The sequence below is a fragment of the Anolis carolinensis genome, unplaced genomic scaffold (genome assembly GCF_035594765.1).
Source record: "Anolis carolinensis isolate JA03-04 unplaced genomic scaffold, rAnoCar3.1.pri scaffold_10, whole genome shotgun sequence".
In the NCBI taxonomy this organism is placed as follows: domain Eukaryota; kingdom Metazoa; phylum Chordata; class Lepidosauria; order Squamata; family Dactyloidae; genus Anolis; species Anolis carolinensis.
In genome coordinates, this window is record NW_026943821.1 from 25,365,385 (window position 1) to 25,372,401 (window position 7,017).

Here is a 7,017-nt window from a genome sequence, read left to right on the forward strand (position 1 = left end):
CAGCTGGCGGAAGATGCTCCCTGGCCCGTCGCCAGGACATTATCCATCTGGAGCTCAGCTGCCAATAAGCAGCCTTGACGTCAGCTTTAATGCGTCCTTGGCGGCACATCGCTGTCCCCTGACTAATCGCACAACCTCTGGGGTGCAGAGCATCTCTTTCTCTACACCTTGCCCATCATAAAGACATCTCTTCTTTGACACAAAGACTGATTGAGTATTGAGTAAACATCCTCTTTAAAATTCAAATTTAAATCCTAGTCTGTGAAGCAACGTGAGCTCCTCAAAACAAGACGTATGTATCATTACTGTTGTGCTTCTTTCTCCCCATGAGAAAAAATTGCCCCTAGGCCACCTCTGAGCGCTCCTTCTTCTTATTCATTTTGTCTGTGCCGGTAAAATGAATTCCACGGGGACTCATTATCCGAAAACCGCAGAACCTCCAGGCAACTGCGATCCAAGTTTGAAGGTGACAGTGAACAAACATGTGAATCCCAATGACATGAGTTCAGGGGAGGTGAAGCTATTGTTTTCCTCAAATCGCAGAATCTGGCAGAGATGAGAACTTCCAATAGACCTCACAACCTCTGAGGAAGCCTGCCATAGATGTGGGCGAAGCGTCAGGAGAGAATGCTTCTGGAACATGGACAGACAGCCTGGAAAATGCACAACAACCCATCTATGTGTTTTAATTATGCTGTAATCCGCCTCAAATCATGAGAAGAGGCGGGTAAGAAAATTATTATTATTATTATTATTATTATTATTATTTGAAGCTTTGAAGCTTTGAAGCTGCAAGGCTATTCAATGGTATTCACGTTGGCCAACACTGGAGTCCCCTAGGTACGAAGCAGCCAGGCTTTGAAGCTGCAAGGCTATTCAATGGTATTCAAGTTGAGTAACAATGGAGTCCCCTAGGTATAAAGCAGCCAGGCTTTGAAGCTGCAAGGCTATTCAATGGTATTCAAGTTGAGTAACAATGGAGTCCCCTAGGTATGAAGCAGCCAGGCTTTGAAGTTGCAAGGCTATTCAATGGTATTCAAGTTGGGTAACACTGGAGTCCCCTAGGTATGAAGCAACCACGCTTTGAAGCTGCAAGGCTATTCAATGGTATTCAAGTTGGGTAACAATGGGATTTTTCTGGCCTTGTCTCTTTATTTATTTATTTGATGGTCACTTCTTGGAAAGTGATAAGTATTGTGGCCAAATTTGGTGCGATTTGGCCCAGTGGTTTTATTGTTAACTCGGTCCTAATTACGCACATTACATTTATATATATGTATGTGTGTGTGTGTGTATGAATATGTATATGTATGTATGTGTGTGTATATGTGGCGAAGTATGTCTCTCCTTTTATATATCTATGCATACCATAAACGGTTTGGAAAGATAGGGATTTGCTTGATTCTTTGCACCCCAGGATACCTGCAGTCGCAAAGTATCGTGATGAGACATGCTTATAAAATGGGCACGAAGCCCGCAAGCCCCATTCTTCACCCTGCCAACTGACAACGTTCCTTCTGAGAGCTGAAAAATGATAATTAAATTAAGACCAAAAGCCTTGCTTAGTTGGGGTTGGGGAAGGCTGTGTGGGTGGAAACGGCTGCCTTCTGCTTCGCATGACATCGTCAGCTGTGCCAATGGCATTTGGCTCCTACGTCGCTCTCTCTCTCTCTCTCTCTCTCTCTGTCTTGTTCTGAGCAAGTCTTTGATTTCCTGCCTATCCATCCCACTGTAAGCCTTATTAATAAAGGCATATGTAATCATGCGATTGCCAGACACGTTGCAGTATCAGGTGGAGCATCGAGCGCAAGGATGCCGTGATTCCAAGGAGAGCACAGGATCGCCACCAGACGGCAAAGCAACGTGATTCGATAATGTGGAAAAGAACAGAATACGGTAACTTAAATCACCTTGGAGTGACGATAAAAGTAATAATTTATTTTATTATTTACTAGCTGTGCCCGGCCACGCGTTGCTGTGGCGAAGTCTGGTGGTATGGGAAATAAAGTATTGAGGAATTGGTGGTAGTTAAGGTAAAAGGTCCCCTGGGCTGAGTGGGTTGCTAGGAGACCAAGTGAGCGGAGCTTAGCCTTCTAACTGGTAGCAATTGGATAAAAACAATAATTCCTCTCCCTCTAATTAGAACTTTATTTTTCTTTTCTTTTTGTTGTATCAACCTAGAGGCATGGATGAGGGGTTGTGCTGTCAATTTTCGAGGTTGTGGGGTGTTTACTTTTGTTGATTTGTCCGCTGCCGTGATGCCATCACTCTTTTATATATATAGATTTACAGTATTTATATTCCGCCCTTCTTTCTCACCCCAAAGGGGACTCAGGGCGGATTACAATGAACACAGATATGGCAAACATTCAATGCCAACAGACAAACAACATACATTAGACAGACTCAGAGGCATTTTTAACATTTTTCCAGCTTCACGATTCCGGCCACAGGGGGAGCTGTTGCTTCACCGTCCAGTAGTGGCTGTACTTCCTCATTCCTTTCCTCGTGTTTTGCTGGCAGTTTTATGATGTTGTAAATTAGCCTCCCCGCATAAAGCGTCCCTAAATTTCCCTAATTGACAGGTGCAACTGTCTTTCGGGGCTGCATAGGTCAACAGCAAGCCGGGGCTATTAATGGTCGGAGGCTTAACCCGACCCTGGCTTTGAACTCATGACCTCTTGGTCAGTAGTGATTTATAGCAGCTGGTTACTAGCAGGCTGCGCCACAGCCTGGCCCCTCAGCAACTCAGTACAAGATATATGCCGAATTCTGCTATTAAGGATAGGTAAAGGTTTTCCCCTGACATGAAATCCAGTCGTGTCCAACTCGGGATTGGTGCCCATCTCCATCTCTAAGCCGAAGAGCCGGTGTTGTCCGCAGACACCTCCAAGGTCATGTGGCCATAGGCATGACTGCATAGAGCGCCGTTACCTTCCCTCCGGAGCAGTACCTATTGATCTACTCACGCTCTGGGGGTTGGTGTTGTGGCTCAGCCTATATTTCATAATAAGTTGGATTTGGAAACAGACTATGCTACAGACCCAGGAGGCATTCCAGGTCCAGAACGAGGCCCCTTGGCCTTGCAGCTGCCTGATATTATTACACAGGAGGATCCGTTAATTGGAGAACATTCCGATGCCTCGGCAATCTTGCCTACACCAGATGGTGTTGTTTTGGGCGAAGATGGGCTTTTCAATCGGAGGGAGTGTTTTACGAGAGATAGAAGCAAGAAGGAGGGGGTTCGAAGAAGCAAGAGGTTAGCTCTTAGGCTTGATAATGTGAAGTTTTGTGGGTCCTGCACTCCCTTAATCTCACAACCTTGGAATCTCCTTCAAGGTGTTCCTCATTGCGGTGTCAACTTTGCCTTTCCTTGGAAGAGGTTTTAGTATCCAGCTCTTAGTCTTGTCTTCTGTTTGGAAACCGCGCCAGGTTCCCAGTTCCATGCAAGCTGTGCCGGGCCATGACTCCCGAGTAGACCTCACCTTGTTACCTTGATTTCCTTGTTCCTGACTTTGCCTTGTTTACTTTGATTTCCTTGTTCGTGACGGGACTTTCCAGGTGGATTATAGTTGCAGTCTACAGCGCTTGGTTCTTGGCTCTTTTTGAAGGACCATCCGTGACTTTGCAGTGAAACTACCCCGTTTCACTGGTGGACGATAATAAGGACATTGCTGAATTTGTTTTGCATTGCTAGAGACTTCATATTAAGGACTATTACTCTTACTGACTCATTTTGCTAACTGCGCATAGATATATATATGCTTCAATAAACCGCTTATTACACTGGCTCCTGTCTGTTTCTCAGAGTGCTCCCACAGCCTTGGGTCGCGACAGTTGGTGCTCATCTCCATTTCTAAGCCGAAGAGCCGGCGTTGTCCACAGACACCTCCAGGGTCATGTGGCCATAGGCATGACTGCATGGAGCGCCCTTACTTTCCCACTGGAACGATACCTCTTGATCTACTCATGTTGCTTGTTTTCGAACTGCTGGGTTGGCAAAAGCTGGGGCTGACGGCAGAAGCTCACCCCACTCCCCGGATTCGAACCGCCGAACTTTCGCTCAGCAAGTTCAGTAGCTCAGCAGTTTAGCGGAGAAGTGAAACTGTGGATATTGAGTCTGTGGATACTGAGGTCGTAACCTACACGGTGGTTGCAGGACACAACTTTAGGAAGGTCAGATAAAAATGAAGCACTTATGAATTAATTAAAGTAACGATGCATAAAGCAATGGTAAGATAAGAAGAGCAGCATCCCGGCAGAGGTCAGGAAATCCTCAGCATCCAGGCCCAGCCTGCCACCTGGCGGACACAGATCTGCCTCTCCAATTTCTTCTTCCCTGTTCGTTTAGGATTTATATTCTTTCTGGAGCTTTATTCATTCTAAAGATCTGAAAGCTATTTATTGCCTGGGTTAATTAACTAAGTTGAACCAAAGATTAATGGCTCTCTTTGATAGGCAAAAATATAGAGACTCAGCAGCCGTTTTCTCAATCAGCCCACGTCAAAGTCATTTATTGATTTATTAGCGACATATACTGTATATCAGGGGTCCTCAAACTTTTAAAGCCGAGGGCCGGTCCACAATCCTTCAGACTGTGGAGGGGCCAAATTATCATTTGGAAAAAAAATGAACAAATTCCTGTGCACACTGCACATGTCTTATTTGTAGTGCAAAACAACAACAATGAAAGAACAATACAATATTTAAAAATGAAAACAATTGTAACCAACATAAACCTATCAGGATTTCAATGGGAAGTGTGGGCCTATTTCTGGCCAATGAGATAGTCAAGTTAATTAGGATTGTTGTTGTTGTTGTTGTCTGTCTTTAAGTCATTTCAAACTTTGGGCGAGCCTAAGTCTAAAATTATTTATTTATTCATTTACTATATTTATTTATTACATTTATATCCTGCCCTTCTCACCCTGAAGGGGACTCAGAGCAGCTTTATGTACATACAATATATTATATTATTAGCACAGCACAATATTAGCTATATATTACTTTATTGAACTATACCACTATACTGTAATATTATTAGTACTATTATATGTAATATAGAATATATAATTAATGTTATTATGTGGTATTATTATTAGTGTTATATTGTATTACATTATAATATTATTATCAATATTATATGTATATACAATATATTATATTATAAAACTGAGGGCGGGGGCCAGGTAAATGAGCTCGGAGGGCCGCATCCGGCCCCCGGGCCTTAGTTTGGGGACCCCTGCTGTATATACTCGAATATAAGCCGAGGCATCTAATTTTACCACAAAAAAACTGGGAAATCATTGACTCAAGTATAAGCCAAGGGTGGGAGATTTCAGAAATAAAAATAGATACAGTAGAGTCTCACTTATCCAACATAAACGGGCCGGCAGAATGTTGGATGAGCAAATATGTTGGATAATAAGGAGGCATTAAGAAAAAGCCTATTAAACATCAAGATAGGTTATGATTTTACAAATTAAGCACCAAAACATCATGTTACACAACAAATTTGACAGAAAAATACACATTAATGCTATGTAGTAATTACTGTAGTTACGAATTTAGCACCAAAATATCACTACAAAAATGCGTTGGATAATCCAGAACGTTGGATAAGTGAGACTACTGTACCAATAAAATTACATTAATTGAGGCATCAGTAGGTTAAATGCTTTTGAATATGTACATAAAGATCAAATTTAAGATAAGACTGTCTGATTAAATCATGATTCTCATCTTCTTCAATTTAAATGTGCTTATACAGTAGAGTCTCGCTTATCCAACGTAAACGGGTCGGCAAAACGTTGGATAAGTGAATATGTTAGATAATAAGGAGAGATTAATTAAAAGCCTATTAAACATCAAATTAAGTTATGATTTTACAAATGAAGCACCAAAACATCATGTTCTACAACAAATTTGGCAGAAAAAGTAGTTTAATACGCAGCAATGCTATGTAGTAATTACTGTATTTATGAATTTAGCACCAAAATATCACGATATATTGAAAACATTGACTACAAAAATGCATTGGATAATCCAGAACGTTGGATAAGCGAGTGTTGGATAAGTGAGTCTCTACTGTATTAGCGACATTTACCGTATATACTTGAATATAAGCCAACCCGAATATAAGCCAAGGCATCTAATTTTACCACCAAAAAAAACTGGGAAATCGTTGACTCAAGTATAAGACGAGGGTGGGAAATTTCAGAAATAAAAACAGATACCAATAAAATTACATTAATTGAGGCATCCTTAGGTTAAATGCTTTTGAATATGTACATAAAGCTCTAATTTAAGATAAGACTGTCTGATTAAATCATTATTCTCATCTTCTTCAATGTAAATGTCCTTATACAGTAGAGTCTCACTTATCCAACACTCGCTTATCCAACGTTCTGGATTATCCAACGCATTTTTGTAGTCGATATTTTCAATACATCGTGATATTTTGGTGTTAATTTGTAAATATAGTAGTTACTACATAGCATTACTAGGTATTGAATGACTTTTTCTGTCAAATTTGTTGTATAACATGATGTTTTGGTGCTTAATTTGTAAAATCATAACCTAATCTGATGTTTAATAGGCTTTTCCTTAACCCCTCCTTATTATCCAACATATTCGCTTATCCAACATTCTGCCAGGCCGTTTATGTCGGATAAGTGAGACTCTACTGTATATCCTTTTAATAATAATAGAGTAAAATAATACTGTATTAGCGACATTTACCGTATATACTTGAATATAAGCCGACCCGAATATAAGCCGAGGCATCTAATTTTACCACAAAAAAACTGGGAAATCATTGACTCAGGTATAAGCCAAGGGTGGGAAATTTCAGAAATAAAAATAGATACCAATAAAATTACATTAATTGAGGCATCGGTAGGTTAAATGCTTTTGAATATGTACATAAAGCTCAAATTTAAGATAAGACTGTCTGATTAAATCATTATTCTCATCTTCTTCAATGTAAATGGGCTCGGGCTGTGGCGCAGGCTGGAA